General features: G+C 38.3%; 1 long non-coding RNA gene across 1 annotated transcript in view; it reads left to right on the plus strand.

Annotated features, from left to right (window-relative positions):
• The window catches only part of LOC144040403 (uncharacterized), a 71763-nt gene extending 60692 nt beyond the window's left edge, over window positions 1-11071 (plus strand). Inside the window, exon 4 of the long non-coding RNA XR_013289721.1 lies at window positions 10636-11071. This is a non-coding gene — a long non-coding RNA (uncharacterized LOC144040403). The remainder of the gene's footprint in view (window positions 1-10635) is intronic.
• Window positions 11072-22659: the final 11588 nt, after the last annotated feature.

A 22659-nucleotide genomic window follows, 5' to 3' on the forward strand; every position in this document is an offset into this window, starting at 1 on the left:
GATTTTGCCTGCAGAGGTAATGTTGGCGTTAATGGCTGTATGCAGAGACAGATGCTTGATGAAGCGGGACGTTGTCGGGTTTACGCAGCCGATGCAGCTTCCCTTGTTAAGATCATTGTTAGATACAATGCCCTTTTTTTCTTTGGTCCTTCCTCGGGTCTCCTGGCGGCCTCACGACTCTGGCTGGAAGTGTTCGGTTTAGGTGAACGGTATGGGATTTTTTACTCACCCACATACAAAAAAAGAAAAGAAAAAAAACATACAGAAAAAAAAAAGAGAGCAATGATGATGACGTCAAATCGGTAAAATTACCGAATGAACAATACTGAGCTCTCCAGAAAAAAAAAAAAAAAAAAGATGCAACAGCTGTGGGGAGTGACTTTTTGGTGTACATTTAAATTGTTACCAGGTTAGGTGTCAATAAATAAAAATCAAATAAATGCTAGTTCTACTATTACGGCACCAACGTCGCCATTTTACAGGCCTATTGACTTTGGCACGAGGGGTCTCGAGTAGAGCTCTCTCAGCAACTGCTCGCCGGCAAAGTCACATTCAGACGCTAATCAATGGATCAATATTTGCCGCCTGACAATGCGCGGCGTACCTGCTTGCTGCTTTTGCCGTGACCTCCGCAGAGATCCAGCAATGCCGCGCGACCCATTCTATGTAATTGCTTTGTTAATCTCGGCGCTCTGATAAGGCAGGGGTGACGTGAACTCGCTCCCTCCCTCTCGGGGGAACGTCAAGACGGTGACCTGTTTGCTCGGTGGCGACCATCTGCTGTATGGACGGACTTTAGAACAAAACCTGCCAGTGTTAGCGGGATTAGCGTTGCGAATCTGTCGCTAGCAGATGAGGCGGACACGCACAGGCAAAGAGCAAAACAACGATCAAGTGGCTAACAAGCTGATTGTTGGGAGGACGGTGGACATTTGGAATGAGCTGTTTGCGTAACGCTAAGCTTGAGCGGGCTGAAGTCGTAGTCTACTGATTATAAAAAGTACATTTTGTTTGATAATTAACCTTTTTTTTTTTTTGCAAATATTTAAACTACACGATTAAGATACAAAATGTCTTTGAGTTTCTAATTCTGTTTGACAGTGAATGATGGGATGTTTTTTTGGTTGGGTTTTAATTTGTGCACATTTTTGCTTTTTTTGGGTGTATATATACAGTGTGTATATATATATATATATATATATATATTAAACACGAAGATACAACATGTAATTTTTCGCATCAAATTGTTAAATTCCACTTTTTTCTCCCCAAATATTTTTTGGGTACTTTTTTTTTTTCATTTTTACATTACAGAAATATGTGAATAATTCTCTTAAATATTACTTTTTTTCATTTTTACATTTCTTCCTCCCCAAGATTTTTTCCTCTAATAAATTATTTTGCTCTAAAAATATAATTATTTTCCTTGAGAGGATTAGAAATTTTTCTCAGAAAAATGTGAATAATTCTCTTAAATATTACCTTTTTTTTAACTTTTTTTTTTCATTTTTACATTTCCTCCCCAAGATTTTTTCCCCTAATAAATTATTTTGCTCTGAAGATACAATTATTTTCCTTGAGAGGATTAGAAACTTTTCTCAGAAAATGCGAATTCTCTTAAATATTACCTTTTTTTTTTTTTTCATTTTTACATTTTCTTTCCAATATTTTTTTCCCCCTAATAAATTATTTTTCTCTGAAGATGCAATTATTTTTCCTTGAGAGGATTAGAAACTTTTCTCAGAAAAATGCGAATTCTCTTAAATATTACTTTTTTTTTTTTCATTTTTACATTTTCTTTCCAATATTTTTTTTCCCTAATAAATTATTTTGCTCTGAAGATACAATTATTTTTCCTTGAGAGGATTAGAAACTTTTCTCAGAAAAATTTGAATAATTTTCTTAAATATTCCTTTTTTTGTACTTTTTTTTTTTCATTTTTACATTTCCTCGCCAAGATTTTTTTTCTCGAATTATTTTTGCTCTGAAAATATAATTATTTTCCTTGAGGGTATTAGAAACTTTTCTCAGAAAAATGTGAATAATTCTCTAAAATATTACTTTTTTTTTCTTCATTTTTACATTTCTTCCTCCCCAAGATTTTTTTCTCTAATAAATTATTTTGCTCTAAAAATATAATTATTTTCCTTGAGAGGATTAGAAACTTTTCTCAGAAAAATGCGAATTCTCTTAAATATATATATATATATTTTTTCATTTTTACATTTTCTTTCCAATATTTTTTTTTCTCTAATTAATTATTTTGCTCTGAAAATATAATTATTTTCCTTGAGGGTATTAGAAACTTTTCTCAGAAAAATGCGAATAATTCTCTAAAATTTTACTTTTTTTCCTAGATTTTTTTCCCTCCGAAAATCACACATTTTATTCACGTAAAATACTAATTTGTTCATTAGAAAGATTCACTTCATATGTTTTAAAATATCCCCTTTTTTTTAAGAAGAAGAAACTTTTCCCCCATTTCACCTGCACAGCTATTAAGGCAAAATAAAACCAAATTATTGTATTTGCCCGCTTTAGTTAAGCGTACATGAGTAACCCCCCCCCCCCCCCTCGTCTCCACTATGTCTTGTGTAAAGCATTTAAGAGCCTATATAACCACCTCCCTCCACCTTTTTATTCAAGACCTCCCACCGACTGCAGTCACAGCAGCTCTTAAGCTTTTCAAAGGGGACCTTAATCATTTTAATATGAATGCTGTTAAGTACCCCCCCCCCCCTCCCCCCCAATAATCACTTTGATGAAATAGCGGACATTTTAAACAGCTTTTCACCCCCCCCGCCTTTCATCATTCTTCTCTCGCTTCCATCGCCGCTGACTAATTCCGGGGCCTTGATGTGCCTCGTCGTACGCCGATCGCAGTCTTCTGAATTCATCTCGCTCCCAATCAATGGGAAAGAAGCATTCCAAGTAAACATCTTCGTCCCATGTGGTCCTGTAAAAGACTTGTTGATATTCATCTAGATCAAATGAATAACTGGAATATAGAAGTTTTTTTTTTTTTTTTTGTCAACACAAAAATCGCCTAGTAACATAATTGCCCGTGTCATTTAGTCAGTCTTAATTATTTGCACTATACATGGCCCTAATTCATGACAAACTACTTATCAGTGAGTCTTCTTCAGCCTATTAACGTCTTCTCGGATTTAGAGGGTTGATGTGACAAAAGAAGTTAATAATTTGTACATAATATGAATAATTTGCGGTGAAAATTTAGCGCAATCCGCTCGCAGAAAGTACTCGATGCCTTCGCAGACGCCTGCTTTGTCAAACTCAAATCCCCTTTTAGCGTAGCGGCGCAATGATAGCGATAAGAGGCAAGCAGTGCAAATGAGTCTTTGTTGACTTATTTATCACTTTTGTGTTACCTTGGTATCTCTCGAGCTCTCGCTCTCTGCCTTTCGGCGCTTGCGCTGCCTTGTGGTTTATTCATACCACATCTCATCATTTATTAAAAATTCAGTCAGTGGGGCAGGCGAGGAGAGCATTAAGGAGCGAAGTCGACAGGCTGCTTGGAAAATCATCCTTCCCCGGGTGCCAAGTGGGGCTCCGCCTTCCCTCGCGCCAGAAGACAAAGGGAAGATGGTGTCGGCCGGCGGAGGGAAATAACACTCGCTTACATCTCGCATTAACAGACATACTTACTTTCGACAATCTAGCTTAACTCATTTTGTTCCTGTTGGGGAAGTCTGCGTTTGTTCAGATGATCTTCACCCAATGAATTTAGAAGGACTTGACCCGTTTGGCGGCTTTTCGCATTCTTTTCCATGACTCCCCGCGGACCAAAGTACAGGGAGAGCAACAAAGCGCAATAAAAATTCTTCAAATCTCCCAAACTTCAATGGGAAAGAACAGACCCTGTGGTAACCTCTGAGCGGAATGTCGCAGGGGTGTCGGATAGTCGGTGCATGGGAAGACCGTGGTCCTTCCCAAAACAGGAGCTCCTTTCCCAAGTTAAAACGAAAGGAAGCGCCACAGATTTTTTCTTTTTTTTTCTTTTCTGGAGAGCTCAGTATTGTTCATTCGGTAATTTTACCAATTTGGCATGTCATCATCATTGCTCTCTTTTTTATTTTCATTTTTCTTTTTTTTTCCTTCTTTTGTATGTGTGAGTGTGTATTCATTAGTTCACCTAAAACCTATTAAAAAATCCCATACCGTTCACCTAAACCGAACACTTCCAGCCAGAGTCGTGAGGCCGTCAGGAGACCAGAGGAAGGACCAAAGAAAAGAAAGGAAAGTGAAATCCAGCACCACAGATGATGCGACAAACAATTTTTCTTTTCTTTTTTTTCCATACTATAATAAAGTGTCATTGCTAGGGGTGGGAATCTTTGAATGTGTCACGATTCAATTCCGATTTTTGGGTGTGCGATTCGATTCAGAATCGATTTTCGATTAAGAGCGATTTTTTTCATTCAAAATGATCTGATTGACAAGATGTTCAAGGAATCGTAATGATCTACTCCAGTCTGACTCGCTAATGCTAATTAGCGCTCTACTCGCGATACTTTTTTCACTCAAAAGAACGGCTCCACGCTGCAAAAAAACAACTTTTATTGGAATAACTCGATCGTGACTTTTTCCTTCTACTCTCTAATGTGGCTACAACTTAACTGTGTATCAGACAGCGTGGAACCACACTGAATCGGGTACAACATGAACCGCACTCCCAATAAAGGCACACACAAACAAAGGGAAGACAGTATAAAATAATTTGAATAAAGTCGATTTGGGGACATTTAAAATCAGTTCTGAATCGTACTAAATGAGAATCGCGATTCTTATGAGAATAGATTTTTTGGCACACCCCTAGTAATTGCTAAACTAAGAGCAACAAAACGGAAATGTGAAAAATTTTAGGTTAGTCTATTCCTGTCCATCCATTTTCTATCGCACTCGTTAGGAATAGGCCTGTCCTAATACCAGGTATCGGCACTCATGATAGTGACCAATACTGATGCTGGCCACTTTACGATCAGGGACTAGAAATTATAAATTAGAAAGATACAAAATGATATATTGGGACATAATAGGTTTTCCTTAAAATGACCTGTCATTGTTTTTTGCAAGGAAATTTTATGTATCAAAAGTCATTTTGGTATCGGTAATTGGTATCGGTATCGGTGACCACCCAAGATTTGAGTACTCTTACTAGTATCGGACTGAAAAAAAAAGTGGTATTGACATCACTAGTTCTTGTCCTCATTGGGGTCACAGATAAATTGGAGCCTATTTCGGCTGATTTTTCTTTTTCAATCACTTAATTCCTACCCTGTGCTGCATCCTAACAACTTGATTGAAGTGTTTTTCATAAAGAAGCCAAACAACTTTTTACAACTTTTAGTATTTCCAAAATCCCCCATCAGAAATGGAACTTCCAGGGAGTAACCACACAAATGTGTACGCCACTTTTGCATAACTTATGACTTTGGCAATTTCTGTGAGAATCCCCTTTTTTTTTTTTCTCTTCCCATAATCGCACAGTTCTTTTCCATGAACGATCAGATAAAACTAAACAGCATTGATTATGTACGCAATTGAAGATACCACGCCAAAAAAATAAAAATAAATCCCCAAACTCACCCTGACTAATGTTTAGTTCAAAAGCAAAGTTTGATTATGTAATTCAAGCCGTGCTGTTTGTCGACCTTTGGCCGGCAACTGTCTCTATTCTATTTCAGGCTGGCTTTCCCTGTGTGGTCTTTTACTGTTCATCAGCTGTCTTGTCGGACACGGGATATAGATAGCTCACACAGAGGAAACACGGTAAATAATCACTTGGATCCATTGCTTGAGTCTAGTTCACAGGATGTTTGTACTTTGAAGGGGACATATTATGACAAATTGACTTTTTCATGGATTATATAAAAAAAAAAAAAAAAATTGTTGGGTCTCTTCTGGAAGTGCTGCCTCCACAAGTGAAAATGCTTTTCTTGTGTTTATGGGCGCCCTGGTTGTCGTAGTAACGTCAACTGTACTCACCATTGGCCCGGCAGTATATGAGGCGGGTTAAACATATGCTCATTTGCATAAAACAGGGCTAACCCATTGAATATTTGCTAAAAAAAAATGGCGTGTAAAGAGTGCTCTAATTCTCGATCCTTGAGGCATTTTGACGAAAAGCATGTTATTAAGACACATGGGGACTATTTTCAATTATGGAGAGAGAGAGAGAGAGAGAGAAAAGCATCTGTGCTTTGGCGTTCTGAGCAAGCGCGATGAAATGCGGTCCAGTCTGCTCGGCAGATCGTAACTTGGTTTGATTGAGTTTTTGAGGAGCAGGTGAAAAGGTGGTCACGCTAAAGAGTTAATTAAAATAACTAAGCTGCTAATGCATTCACACTGTGGAGGGGGCTGGTTTTGTCCTAATGTATGGATGTTTGGGGGGGGGGGGTCTCCACGCTTTGATGTATGCCCATGTGTGTATAGAGAGGACCATCAAAGGAAGTGTGTAGCGAAAGAGACCAGCATGAATGAATGGGGGAGTCTTTTTTTTTTTTTGCAAAACAAAACAAAAACTCGTACGTTTGGCCATTCATTAGTGATACCACTAGACAGTGAGGTTTACCTTCATTAAGCACATTGAGACATTTAAAAGTAAAGTAAATAAATAGAAGTAGATTTCTAAAACTACTAACTCTTTGACTGCCAAAAACGTTAAATAACGTTTTGTAAAATCCTATGGAGGAGAGCCAAAGACGTTAAAAAACGTTTGTTTCAAAACAGAGGTGAAACTAACCATTTTCTATTGTTGATTACTGAAAAACGGAATAAGGTAGAAACAAACTTTTTTTTCTGATGAAAGATGACAGTCCAATCTTTCATTTGGTAGTACGTGTGTTTCCATAGTCCAAACACATAATTTTCTGTGGACCTTGAAAGACCAGTCAAAATGCTTAAATCGGCTGGCACTGGCGACATCCCTTTTCTGAAAATGTCTGGCAGTCAAAGAGCTAAAATACCGTACTGTGAAATTGATTAGAATGATTAAAGAAAAAAAATCTTAACTGGATTCAAAAGCATTTTTCCACTCGTGTGCAGCATAGCAGCTAAACGCTGCTTCACCATGTTTGCTTTGAACTCTGGGCTTCACTAATTAGCCTGAGTCTGACCCCTACCGGGTTTGTATTCATTCAGCATTTTTGTCATGTATTCAGGAGCCATATTTGGTGATTTGTAGACCAATAGCAGATTTTAAAAATCCTATTCTGCAGCTGATTAGGAACTCGGTATAAAGTTAAGATAAATATTGAAAATATATACTCCAAATGTTTATTAACTCATTTACTGTCAAAAAAAAGATTATTAAAAATTAGGGGCAAGAGGCGATTATTTTTTTAATTGTAATTAATTGCATGACTTCACTAGTTAATTCACGATTAATCGCAAATTTTACATCTGTTCTAAATGTACAATAAAAAAAATCTAGGTTTTCATAGTCTTGTTAACAAAACGGGGGAAAAAATTTTAAACTCATAGAAATAGTTCAAATTAATTTTTGACGTTAATAGCCGTCAATGGCAGTGAATCAATAAAAAAATAATAAATAAATTTAAAAAAAAAAAGGAGAAAAGATTATTACAAAATTCAGGGCATCAGGCGATTAAAGTTTTTAATCGTAATTAATCGCATGACTTCACTAGTTAACTCGCGATTAATCACAAATTTCATATCTTTTCTGAATGTACAATAAAAAATTATAGGTTTTCATAGTATTGTTAACAAAAGTGGAAAACAATTTTAACTAATAGAAATATTTAAATTAATTTTTTTCCGTTTATAGCCGTCAATGGCAGTGAATGAGTTAAAATGCAGTAAAAAGTCCATATGTACATAAAATATTGACATTTGTATTGCTAATTTCAAATAATGACTTTTCTCGGGATGTGATTTTTTTTTTTGCCACTAGAAGGTTAAAACTCGAGTCTTTCTTACTTTTTTTTTTTTTTTCCACATGTGAGACCCCACCTTTGCTGCACGGTGCAGGCTGCCAAATTAGCACGCTGACATTTCAATAATCACCAGCTGCCGTCATCACCTGGGAGTTGGCGTTTGCACCTCCGTCAACACATCCTTAAGTGTCATATTTGCACATGTTGACATTTGCACTGCAAACATGATATTTCAACTGTGAAAAACAATACTTATTCTTTTTCTTTTTTTCTTTTTCTCCACTCTCTCTGGATTGTGTTTTTTCACCTACCATAGCTGGGTTTGGATCCCGCCAGGGATCTATCTGCCTGAAAGGTCAAATTTGGTTCATGAGTTCATGGCCTTCTTTCGAGACATTCCAAAGTATAATGACAGATGACAGAAACCAAATAAAAGGGTGTAACGCCAACATACTTGTCGGTGTGTTCTCAACCGGACTCGCAGCGTAGCGACGAAAGAAGACTTTGGCCGAGGTAAAAAGCATCTGGCTGCCAGAAATGGAAGCTCCACGGAAGCCACTTTAATAAACTCCAGTGACTCAGCGAGGCATCCTGCACAGCTTGAAGTGCGGCATGTGTTACGCCCTCCAGGTACAACCTCATCACTGGAAGGTAAAAAAAAAAGAAAGAAAGCCGGCGTATTATTAAGGGTGGTGACGACTTGAAGCGTTCAGCCCCTCGGGGCACGATTAGCCGGCAACGGCGCTGTCAGCAGAGCTTTAAAGTCATTACTGGGGAATTAGCGGAGTAGTTGTAAGGCCCAATAACGCCGTGTGTGACAACTAAAAGTCATTTGAATAAATGTCATGTGTTGTTGTTGTTGCAGGAAGAATTGTGTTGTTGTCATATACGTCGACGGCTGCAGGCCACGAGGTGAAAATGATGCGCTAATGGTGCGCAATGTACTAGCTTGCGCAACGGCGTGAGAAGAATATGTTGGCACAAACTCAGTTGCAGCCATTTTTATTTGTTGTCGTTTGTTTTATAATTATAGGATAGATGTTTTTTTTGCTGACTGATTATAATTGAAGTAGTACGTTAGCATAGATTAACTCGTTCGCTGCCATTGACGGCTATAGACGTCAAAAATTCATTTGAACTGTTTCTATTAGTTAAACATTTTTTCCACTTTTGTTAACAAGAGTGTGAAAACTTAGAATTTTTTTTATTGTACATTTAGGACAGATATAAAATTTGTAATTAATCGTGAGTTAACTAGTGAAGTCATGCGATTAATTACAATTAACAAAAATTAATCGCCTGACACTCCCTAATTTGTAATGATCTTTTCTTTTTTAAATCGCACCAGGCGATTACAATTTTCAATTGTAATTAATCACATGACTTCAATAATTAACTCACAATTAATCACACATTTTATATCTGTTCTAAATGTACAATATATATATTTTTTTATGTTTTCATACTCTTATTAACAAAAGTGGAAAATTAATAGAAATAGTTCAAATAAATTTTTGACCTCAATAGCCGTCAATGGCAGTGAATGAGTTAATGATAGCCTATTGCGAATTCTGACTGAGTAAAATAGTAACTAACTAGTCTAGTCGTGTATACGTCTTTCGAACATGCTACTTTCGATAAAGTACACAGTTGTTTTCTTGTAGCATCTAATCACAATTGAGTTTAGTTTTTTCGAGATTCGAACACCAAACCTCAGAACCATGAGGCAGACGTGCTATCCACTAAGGCACCACGCTGTTCATAAATTCAAGTAGCCCATATAAATTGTTCTGAATGTATAGCAGTAGCGTGACATCCACATTTTCAGAGGTGGCAAATCCAGGTCCAGAAAGTAAAAACCCTGGCACTGTTTGGCTTTAGCCCCAAGTGCTAGCTAGCTAGTTCCCCGGATGCTCGGTTACCTGCTAGGGAGCTAGCTAGGGGCTAAAGCCAAACTGTGGCAGGGTTTTTACTTTCTGGACCTGGATTTGCCACCTCTAAGTTTATCTCTTTGACTGCCAAAAACGTTAAATAACGTTTAGTAAAATCCTATGGAGGAGTGCCAAAGACGTTTTTTTTTTCAAAACAGAGGTGAAACTAACCATTTTCTATTGTTGATTACTGAAAACCGGAATAAGGTAGAAACAAACTTTTTTTTCTGATGAAAGATGAGAGTCCAATCTTTCATTTGGTAGTATGTGTGTTTCCATAGTCCAAACACATCATTTTCTGTGGACCTTGAAAGATCAGTCAAAATGCTTAAAATCGGCTGGCACTGGGGACAACCCGTTTCTGAAAACGTCTGGCAGTCAAAGAGTTATAAACATGTGTAATGTTTCCTTATGTTGGCCGACTGCCATGTTGGCTAGTAGCAGGCGGCGGGAAAACAACACATTGTTGTCCCTTGCTCTCCTTTGAACTTTCCCCGTCGTCAGCACAAATCTTCCCATCTCGCTAATTTTAAAAGCTTGTTTTTCGGGGGGGGGGGTGACATCATGCATTCCGTTTGCGAAAATCACCATCTTGAGCAGACGTGATGGCACGCGTGTGATGTTATGTAGCGTCGTTTCATGTGCAGGCAGCGAGTGGGACGTCATCACATGATTCATCCCAGATTTCCACATTTGACCCGCGGCTGCCATTGGAATCCGATGATGTATTCTCCTTTTTGTCTCGATTCTGTTTTCTTTCATGATTTTATTTTATTTTTTTCTTTCAGGAACATTGCGTTCCCGCTTGTCCGCCACGTCGCTTTGATAGCGCAGCTGTAACAGCCGAACCGATGCCAGCAATAACTTGAAGAAGATTGAGAGGATAACAAGTGGGAACGCCAAGCGGTGCGTCTCTATTTGCCCGAAGGAAGAAAACGCGGCATAACAAGCTTAAGGTGAATTGCTCCTGCTAGCTGTTCGAATGGTTCTCATATCATAAAAAAAAAATAAAAAATCACTGTGACTGATAGTGATGGTTAAAAAAAAAAAAGCTCTCAAAAAGGCAACACATTTATTAAGCTTACATTTATTGACTGTTTAGCAAAAATCTATTTTTGCTCCAACATTTCAGATTGAATATGCTTTATTTTTTCTCTGTAACATTTCCCAGTTGGAAATCAATTCGTCAGGAAAACTTGTGATTTTGATATGTCACATTAGGAAAAAGTAATAAAACCAATCATGGCTCATTTTAAGGAAGACATTATGCATTTTCACAATTATAAAACAGTTCCCTGATGCCATGTCTTGTCAAAAATTCGATTTCTTGCCTTGCTGAAATCCAATTGTTTTAGAGGGTGATCCTCTCTCATGCAAATGAGCAAATGCTTATTTCATTTCTCAAAAGACATTATGCATGTATAATCTATCCAGTATTCAACAGCAAAGAGATTAACGCAAACAACAAAATAACCACATACTGCAACCCCCCCCCCCCCCCCCAAAGAAGAGAGGTTTCTTACATAAAAATGACCATTCAAGGACAGCAACAAACCAACATGAACTCATTTTGCGCATTTTTCCAACAAAAATCAACTTACTCAAAATTTTAATTATATTGAGATACTATATTTTTTTTATCATTCCAAATCTGCAAGTAATTATTAGGCTTAGCCATGCTGTATACTGTATCATAGGGCACTAAGACCCAATTTAAGTGCAACTAGGCCACATCTGTCATCTAGTGGTGAATGTTGATATTACAACTTAAAAGTCGATGCTTAATTCAAATTCACATTCACTGATTATTTTTTTTTTTAACATATATTTATTTTAATTTTTTTTCCTCATTTACGCAATATTACGTGATATCAGCGTTTATTTTTTCCATTTTTTTGGGAGGGGGGGGATTAATAAAATTTTTTAAAGTTTCAAAAAATTCCACCACCCCCCAAATTATTATTTATTTATTTATTTTAATTCATCAATGGCCGACAACTGAGCTTGGTTATTAGCAGGCAGCTTGTACAAGCAGAAAAAAAAGATCAGTCGCAATTAATTTTTCAATTCGCAATTAATCGCATGACTTCATAGTTAACTCACGATTAATCACACATTTTATATCTATTCTAAATGTACAATTTAAAAAAATCTAGGTTTTCATACTTTTTTTTAGGTTTTTTTTTAACTAATAGAAATAGTTATAATGATTTTTTGACGTTTATAACCGTCAATGGCAGTGAATGAGTTAAAACACTCAGCTAGCGAAGACCACTTTTTTTTTTTTTTTTTTTTTTTTTTCACCATGCACCAAATCTGTCACTCAAACCTCACGTGAATAAAGAACACTTCTACCTCCTCGCAAACATTTCGACTTTTCGACAAACACACCAAAAGAAAGCAAGTCTGCTTTACAGTAGCGTGTTAATGGTTCAAAGGCTTCTTTCCAGCGTGTGCGCCCCCCACCCCTCGCTGAGCGTCGCTCGCGGGGCCTCCATCCGACGCGGACCGCATGCCGAGCTCGTGTGTGACGCTATTGACTTTTTACGTTCAGTCTCGCAAAGAGAGGGAAAATCGGGTTGGCGGCATTCTCGCGCACTGTGACTTTTGGCAGGAAACAAAAGCAGCCTTGCTTTGGAATTGATGGCTTTTGCTGACCCGTTGATGTCATGCCGGCTGCGTGAATGGTGATGTCATGTGCATTAAAAAAAAAAAAAAGAAAAAAAAGCTGAGTGGAGTGAGTGCCATAAAGGAGTGTCTCGCAGCCCGAGCATTAGCATAGAGGCCAGACAGGTCCTTTTTCGAACCCAATCACCCGGAGCTGTCATCTTTCTTGTTGCTTGCAGCCAACCCCTGCATCATTCCTTCACTTGGAAATCAACAAAAGGGAATTCTTTGAATTCAATTTTAGGCTCAGATCAAAAATACAAATTTAATCTTAATATTTAATGGGTCGGAAGTCATCACAGACCAGGACCTCGATCCATCATCCACATTGCAACATGTAATGTTATTATAAAAAGTCTACACACCCCTGTTCAAATCCTTTTTTTTGTGCTAAATTTAATAAAAACCATTTTTCCACCATTAAAGTGACCTCTAAACTCTAAAATTCAATTGAAAAAAAAAAGTTTTTTTCTCCGTGAAGGCAAGCAAAAATTAACTTGCAAAAGTGTGCACACCCTCTTATAAGTATACTCTGCCTCTGTTCACATTTAAACGCATGATAAATGGGAGTAAGCATTTAAAGAGCCTCTGATTAACTTGAAATTCATTTAAGCTGTTCTAGTAGGCTTTTCCTGCCATTTTCCCCTTTCTAAAAGAAGCCTGAAGGGGTTTTTTTGTTGTTTTTTTGCTAACACTGACAGCTAGTTGAAACTGTTCATAACTCCCTCCACCTTGACTAAGGCATCAGTTGAAGCAGCAACTTTTTACTGTAAATCCACCTTACACTGTAAAAAAAAAAAAACTGTTTTTAATTTGAACCTAAAGTGTAAAATAAATAAATCAAATACTGAGTCACTTTTTCCTTTTGTGATTTTCCAAATGAATAGAAAGCATAAACGATAGCCGGATTCATGCCCCCGGGACGGATTGGACAACAATGTCCTTTTCAAAGAAATTTCCTAAAAATATATTTATTTGCCCCTGCAGAGCTCGTCTCTGCCTCGCCGTAATTGGGGTGTGACCTAAATATCTGACGGGAAGCTGCACTTGAGCGAATGCGCCGCCTCATTGACCTACATATGCAGAGAGCATTGGCGGAGCTTTTGTGCACGAATCGATACCGCACGGTGGAGCGTCCTTGCACTTGGCCCTTATCGAAGCCGCTCGTTTCGTTCCTCCTGACGTCCCTACCCTGTTGTCCTCCAATTAAGCGTCATTAAGTAAATATTTGTAATTAAATACGCTAGCAGGGAGTGGGGGAGAATGCTAATTACCATTTTGACTAATACAAGTGCAAAGGTTCAATTGCAAATTGGCGTGTTGTAATTCAATTTGGTAGGAACAAATTAGCCCCAAGTTTGATGCTGCTAGTTCTCCGAAATTAGTGTATTAGGTACCTGAGCCTTGAGTGGGGGACTTAAACTATGGAGGCCCAAAACTGCCACAATTAAAAATAAATGATTGCATGTGGAACAGTGGCGACAGCTCCCCATTGATTGCATCTGAGATCATATCAAACGCGCCGGCAGATAGTGTTGATGGCAACAGGGCGCCCGATGGAGTGGCTGCAAACGGAAAATGCCACTGATTGTGGAGACGTTTTTTTTTTTTCTAAACATGGGTGTTTAACATCATTCTGCCCCCCCCCCCCCCCAAAAAAAAAAACACACACACAAGCAATATGTTTGCATGAGACTCTTTGAGTTTATCTGCTCATTAAAACTGTAAATGTTTTAGTTAAGTCAAGTGGCGGTTAAGTGGGTTTAGTGCGACCGCAGTCCATGCCGTAACAAAATAGTGGGATTAATTTGTTCCAGAGTCCAAACCAGGGGTGGACATTAATCATATTAATGCAGTTAATTTATTTAATTTAATATAACTCTTAGTAAAATAATTTATTTTTTAAAAATGTTGTTTTTTATACTTGCTTAAATTCTATTTAACTGAATATTAAATTAAATATTCAATAAAATAAAAATCTTAAAATTGTTTTGTTATGATATTTTTATGTAAAAAAAAAAATCTTAAAATTTAAGCTTTTTATTTATTTATGGTTGATTCATTGTATTTAACCTTTTAATTAATGAAAATATATTTTTCATATAGTTTATTTTAGTATATTTATAGATGATAAAATATAATGCAAGATGTTTTCGTTCCACTAGTTACAATTCATTTTTAATTAATTTACCTATTGTTAAGTAGAAACTATTGATATCTTTTTCATTTTGTAAATATTTTTGTCTTAGGTATTTTTCATTTTAATAAGTCAACATTTCTATTTCATTTATAATTTATTGAATTGTAATTAACTAATTGTATTTGAATTATTATCATTATTTCAATAATAATAATAATAAAATCAGTCATTTATATTTTAATGTGTTTATTTTCCTGATTTTATGTAAAATATTTGTTGTGATAAGGAACTAATTACTTGTTATATGTATTGTCTATAATTCAAATTAATTAATCACATTTTTATTAAAAATGCAATGTTAGGTTGTTCATGTTTCTTTTTTTTTATACTTATATAAATTGTTAATTTTATTAATGAAATAATTCTGATTATGAAGCAAGTTTGCTTTTTTTTTCCTCACCCCAAACACATTGAGTTCTATACAAGCCACCGCTGAAGGAACTGTGGGGAAAAATGCATACTGTATCGCCTGTGTGTTAAATGATGACAACTGAAGCAAAAGCAGACAAAGGCGGTCATCAAAATCCATTAGATGTAATTCCCCGGCGGTTTTAGTAATTGATTGCGACACGTCCGCCTCCTGTTGACGATAGCGCCGTGAGCCGTGGGTGAGCGCGATTGATTTAGGACTTCCTCCCCGCACTCGTCTCGCCAGCCTTGGCAACAACAATAACGTCGGCTCCGGCCTGATGTTCCAGTGTCCTCGTGTAACCCCCACCCTCGGAGGAATGCTCTACGCCCTGTAAATAGGAGCATCCTCTGGCTCTTTCTTCTTCTTTTTTTTTTAAAACTATAACAACTATTTTTAATAATCAAATAATCGTTTGGAGCCATATTTTGATTAAAAAAATGTTCCAAATCCTCTGATTTCAGCATATCAACAGTAATTGTTGGCCGATTTCTTTAGTCCTTCATGAAAGAAGACTGATTATCTTCTGTGTTTCATCAAAATAAGACATTTGCAAACATTTGTTTTTTACTTTGGAAGACAATGATCGAACCGCTAACATAGTACATTAATCCGCCTTTTTTTGTAATCACTATACCAATACAGATACAAAAGTAGGAAAACCTTGATTTTTTTTTTGTAAATTTAGAACAGATATAAAATTTGTGATTAATCGTGAGTTAACTAGTGAAGTCATGCGATTAATTACGCTAAAAAAATTAATCGCCTGACGCCTCTAATTTTTTATAATCTTTTTTTTTTTTAATCGTGTCAGGCGGTTATTTTTTTTTAATTGTAATTAATTGCATGACTTCAATAGTTAACTCGCGGTTAATCAATTAATTTTTATTTGTACAATATTTTTTTTCTAGGTTTTTATACTCTTGTTAACAAAAGTGGAAAAAATTATAAACTAATAGAAATAGTTTAGAATTTTTTTTTTTACGTCTTTAGCCGTCAATGGCAGTGAATGAGTTAATGTTGGTTTGCCATTTTTATGTTGAGCTTTATCACTGAAAAAAAAAAAAAAAACGTAATATTAGTAGGATTTTATTGTTTCCTTCAAACCCTTTGTTGTTAGGTTAGGTTAGGATTTGTTCTTGGTCCTTGTGGGATTTTGAGGAAAGTATGTCACAGGTATGTTATAAAAGACACCTGGGAACAATTTTGCACAATATGTCTCCTTTCAGCACGATGGCGAGACATGAAAGAAGAAAAGGGAGGTCGTAAAGATTGCCGTTTCCGACCCCGCAGACAATGTGTCGTGTTTTAACAGCGTCGGGTCAGCGCGGTCTCCGGTGAGGAGTCGGGTCGCGGTGCGGTCACGTACATTTACTGATGAACACGGGGGGAGGGGGGGGGATGATGAGGGGGCAGCAGCTGCGTGGGAGTGGTACTGTTTTTTTTTGGGGGGGGGGGGGTCGTTAACAGGAAGCTACTTTCACTGTCTGTTCAGCTCGCCGACCTGGAGACGGGGTAGCGGACTGGGGAGGGTGCGGCGGTGGGCTGCATTTAGCAGGAAAAGCTTCCTGTGCGTGGGCCGCATGGCGCCGAGCGGGGGACGGGATCCGCAATCCAACTTGCTGTCTTCACGCACACACATAAAAAAAAAATAAAAAAAAAACACGCACACACCCGCCTCTTAATTTCCTGCCTGCAATTCTGGCAGCTGGTCAGAGAAAAATGCGCTTCCTCTACAACAATCACACCTCTCAGATCACGCGTAAATCATCGTACAACAGGGGGGGGACGTTACGCAACGAGCGGGTGACGATTGTTTGCGTTGACGCACGGACAAACAGTACGCGCGCAGGGACGTTATTCTTCAAGAGCTGACATAGCCTAGAAATGGATTCGATTTCAGGGTCAATTCTGTGCTCCGACATGCTTTTTCTGGCCTTGGATGATCCATAAAATCAATAAAAGCTCTTGCAGGCCAACAGGACTTTGAATACATACAGCGACGTAGTGTTCATTTTGAAAACGAAACAAAAATCATTTCGTCAACACATTTTTTACTGGACAAAAACTAGATTAGACTAAAACCTTAATAAACAATAACTGGGACTGGATTAGTATGCATTTTCGTCGACTAACGAAGACAAGACGAAAATTAACTTCACTTAATAAAAACTGGACTCAAATCTATGGACATTTTAATTCATGAACAAAAACGAGACAAAAATTATGATTTTGTAAAATCTTGTCTAAGCTAATCTATCATGTGACACACCCCCTTTCAAATCTGCAGCTAGCGAGTGCAACATGTACAGACACTTAGGACAGACAGGAGGTGGATTCATGATGAACGATTACAAAAAAAAAGTAAATTATAGTTATAACTATAGCTGTAACGTTCCAACAATAATGTTAATCCGACCGCTAACTAATGCTGGCTAACTTACTAGCTCATAGCATGGAGCCTGATGACCTCCAAGACTTTTGGACAAGCCTATATGTTGTGGTGGCAGTTGTAGGGTCGCTTTACTACTTCAGGGCCTGGACGACCAGATGTGATTAATAGAACAATAAATTCTCGCTGTCAACCAGAAAAAAAGAGCCTTCAAGTGTGTTTTGCGCAAAACTGATCTAGTCTATCCGAGAAAATTCATCGCAGCTCTGCTTACCTCTTGGCTTTGGTATGATAGGAGGAGATTTCTGCTTGATTGTGTTTCAAATAGTGTGGTCCGCTTGAAAGGGGCCTTGGCTCTTCACCCAGCCTTGCGTAACGTTCCAACAATAATGTTAATCCGACCGCTAACTAATGCTGGCTAACTTACTAGCTCATAGCATGGAGCCCGATGACCTCCAAGACTTTTGGACAAGCCTGTATGTTGTGGTGGCAGTTGTCGGGCCGCTCTACTACTTCAGGGCCTGGACGACCAGATGTGATTAATAGAACAATAAATTTTGCTGTCAACCAGAAAAAAAGAGCGTTTTGCGCAAAACTAATCTAGTCTAGCCGAGAAAATTCATCGCAGCTCTGCTTACCTCTTGGCTTTGGTATGATAGGAGGAGATTTCTGCTTGATTGTGTTTCAAACACTGTGGTCCGCTTGAAAGGGGCCTTGGCTCTTCACCCAGCCTGGCGTAACGTTCCAACAATAATGTTAATCCGACTGCTAACTAATGCTGGCTAACTTACTAGCTCATAGCATGGAGCCTGATGACCTCCAAGACTTTTGGACAAGCCTGTCTGTATGTTGTGGTGGCAGTTGTAGGGTCGCTTTACTACTTCAGGGCCTGGACGACCAGATGTGATTAATAGAACAATAAATTTTGCTGTCAACCAGAAAAAAAGAGCGTTTTGCGCAAAACTAATCTAGTCTATCCGAGAAAATTCATCGCAGCTCTGCTTACCTCTTGGCTTTGGTATGATAGGAGGAGATTTCTGCTTGATTGTGTTTCAAACACTGTGGTCCGCTTGAAAGGGGCCTTGGCTCTTCACCCAGCCTGGCTGATCACGACATGGACGCTTGACCTGACTGGGGGGGGCGGGATCTTTATGATATGATGTTAATATACCCCAGTGTTGCGTAACAGTTTGGCAGAACTGCACAGACACATTTTCAGAAATATTCCTATAACAAAAGATTTTTACTCGATTGAATAATTTCACACTTGATAGGTGGGCACTCCAGAGACCCAACGATTTGTATACGAGCCATTAAAAAAAAAAATCGAAATTTCCCTCTAAATGCGTGCTGAAGAGAGCTCTCCCTGCCCGCCACTTGACAATTTCCCCTAATCTTAAACACCAGAGAACGATTTGGGAGAAGTAATCTCAGCCCAGTGGCATCCGACCAGCTCGCGGCACGTCAATCCTCCTTGCAGGCCGATTCAAAGGAAACGCTGCGCATCAGCAACCCGGCGACCGGCAAGCAATTCGCTCGCATGAAATCTCGGAATTAAGCGCCGCAGAAATGGAACCTCATTGAGCGGATTCCGGGCAGCCGACGGAGCGGCTTGCGGTAATTACAGACCATTCAAAGCATTCACACGGAAGCGACGTCGTAAAATGGTTATTTTCATCCCCAAGATGGTATCCACACGGAATGGCATCCATGTTAGAGGGCTGTGGACCAATCAGGGACTTGGCTCATTCACCTGTCGTGCTTCATTATTAACTCATTATTTTGTTGGTGTTTTTGTTTGACCTGGTTAACTCATTCACTCGCAGTCAACCACTGAAGCCAACCCCCTTCGCTCCCGGCTGTTTTACTGGATTTTGACTGATTTTGCAAGGCCCACAGAATATTGTCTTCTATTGCTTATAAAAACATGGAACCTATCAAAGGAAAGATTAGAGTCTCTTCTTTCATCGGGAAAAAAATATATATTTGTATCTGTTTCTGTTTTGCAGCAATTACCTAAGTTTAATTATTATGCACAAACCTATTCAAAACACTGGAAAAAAGAGCTTGTTGCAACATGGCCCTGGTTGATCTCTTATACTCTGCTGCCACCCGCTGGTCATATTTTGTAATATCTACCATTGCTTTAAGCGACCTCTTCAGGTCAGAAGCTGCATCAAAGTCTTCTGTATGTTCTAGCATTTATTTATTTTTTTAAACATAAAACCAAAGAAAAACGTATAAAAACGTTCTTGGGAGCAAACAAGTTAATTGCTTGTCAATTGTTGCCAGTTTTTTTTTTCCTACTACCTACTGTATGTCTTGATATGTTAGTATCATTTTTTTTTTTTTTTACCTTAGTTTTAGTTAGCCTTTGTAGTCTCAGTTAGTGTTTTTTTTATTTTATGTTTTTGTCCTCTCCACAATCCAATTGTTGGGCAATTCATATGATAAACCAATTAAAAAGGAATTGAACTGTTAAATCGCTAACAGGCGTGTTTTTGTCATAGTCATACCGGATCTCGAACTTATTTATAATATTTATATATTATAGTCTAAGAAAGATGCGAAATGTAGTCCTACTAGCTTAATGTCGCAGTCGCCGGCGTCACACCCAACGCAGGCTGAGCTTTTCTGGTGGCGTATTTCCAACGTTGCAATGCCGGGATCGCCGCCAGTCAAACAGCAGAGCTAGCTTCCAATAGCTTAGTTTGGATAATGGTGAGTGCATTGACTTGTTTAGCGCTGTCGAACTGTCAACCAAGATAGCATTTAGCGTTAGCTAAAGTAATAACACAACCAGATTGACTAGCGATTTCATTTGTTCTAAATAGCTCCTGGTGATAATTTATTGTTTGGGATTTTCAGGGAAATTGAAATCTTGCTATTCCACTTGTCTGTTATTACTTTAGTCGTATTTTTGACTTCTTTGCTTTCATTTAGTCTTGATTGAATCTTTTCTGTCTTCATTCTTCCACTTGTGTCTTTTATTACTTGTGTCCTATTTTTTTTTGTTGTTTTTTGCTTTCTTTGAATTTTTGTTGGATGTTTTATGAGACTTGATCGTGTCTTGTCTCTCTTTGTTAGACTTGCTATATGTCCAAATGCATTATTTGCGGCACTCTGTGTCACATAGGCCCGATTCCACGCAGATCAATACTCTCCATGGGGGGGGGGGCGACAACAAAAGGAAACGTTGAAAATGTAAACGCCGAAACGAAGCCTGCGCCGTCTTGTCTAAACGACGGGAGCAGCCTGGTCTGAGCTCAGGGAGCTTTTGCGGTTAGATTGGACTCAGCGGCAAGTGGCTTGCCTTAATGTGATTAGAGCTCTTTGAACCCTCGCAGGGGCACCGGGAAACCTTCACTGATGCAACCTGCCCCAGTATGGATGCCACGCCGGGACATACTGAGCCTGCAGATTCCGCGTCGGGCACAGAAATGTATTCTGGTCGCACTTCGGCAGGATTAGTGATGCCAATGGAGCAAAAATCGATCCAATGTTTCCCACTATATTGGTTGCTCTTGTCGAACTTACTAGTTTTAGATTCTGATGCGCCGCTCAACTGATCAAAAGACCCGCATGATTAGCAACCCGCCCGGATTTTCCGCCGGGAATCACTTTGGATCTCGGCGGTCTCAGGTGCTCGTCTGCGTGGTCTCTGCTGTGGCGTATTAGCCGAGGAGCCCCCCCCCACCCCCCACCCCCGCCCAAGTCCTTATCCACTTCACTGTTGTGTAAAGAGACGCCGCCTAATCCAATCTGGTCGGCAAATCCTCTTGCACCCGGGTCCCAGACTGTGTGGAAACAGTTGCCAAGACTGACCATCGCCTGGAGTTTTGCCCTTCTTGTATTATTGTTGCGGCATGCATAGTTGGTGAGCGCTTTAGTAAAACAACTTAAGCGGTTTACACGACACACAGTTGGTGGTCGTTTTTTGTTCTTGTGTTTTGATAATTATTAGCATTGTAGCTGAGCTGCATTTAATGTAAGGATTTCATTCAAACCATTCGATTTAATACAATTACGTAGTTATAATAAACTTTTTTTTTTCCCAAACTAATGTATGTGTCAGCGTTAATGGCATGACTTCAATAGTTAACTCACGATTAATCACAAATTTTGTATCTGTTCTAAACGTACAATGACATTTTTTTATCTTCTAAGTTTTCATACACTTAACATAAAAGTGGGGGGAAATAACTAATAGAAATATGGCTGCATGACTCCAGGAAGAAAAATAAAATAAAAAATTAAATTAAATTAAAAAAAGTTTTTTTTAAAGAAATATGGCTGCATATTTTAATAATTGATACAGTAATTTCATAATAATTGATCAAATTGAGTTAAAAAAAAAAAGCTGTAATGTACTGAAAAAAAAAAATAGTGTGATATTGATTTGTGGTGAGGTCATTTTTCTGCCACTAGATGGCATAATTGCATTTCTAAGACGTTGGTGACAGCTCAGTGCATTTTTCTTTTCATATTAGGAGTTAACGAACTTGTGGAATTTTTGCACATTTTTAAAATTGTAAAATTCAACTTGACCCCGGTCTCCACAAATATATGCATTATTATTAAATGTAGTACTGCTAAATTTTGACGTGGACGCGTCTGCTGCGTTGCAACTGGAATTCCCCCAGTACGGGCTTTCAAATGAAAGGGCGGTCATTAATCGCGCGTGAATAAAAAAATTTGTAACTTTAAATTAACTCGAAATTAACACACTAATTTTGCCACCCCTAGAATTTAGCAATGTGTTAGTAGACCTTGCATTCTAATTGCTAAGTACATACCACTGCATGCAGAACAGCGACACATTTTCATATGAAATTATTACACAAACTCCTAAAGTCAGAAAATAATAATTCCATCACATCTCGCTAAATTTTTTCATTTGTATTAATCCCAAATCATCACCATGAATTGGGATTAATTCCCCCCCACCCACCCCCTTGGATAAGAGCTGCTCTTTATTCCTCTGAGGGCTTATGCTCATAGTGGATCTATCTCGGCTCTGCAGAGCCCATAAATTGTGGCTAAAGAGGAGAGGCAAACACAGTGGGCTGCCGGTGTGGGAATCAGGCGACATAATCCTTTGTCATTATCTGACAGGCCCAGCCAGCGCACATCTGCTGCCGGGT

This window comes from Vanacampus margaritifer, chromosome 20 (genome assembly GCF_051991255.1).
Source record: "Vanacampus margaritifer isolate UIUO_Vmar chromosome 20, RoL_Vmar_1.0, whole genome shotgun sequence".
NCBI lineage: Eukaryota > Metazoa > Chordata > Actinopteri > Syngnathiformes > Syngnathidae > Vanacampus > Vanacampus margaritifer.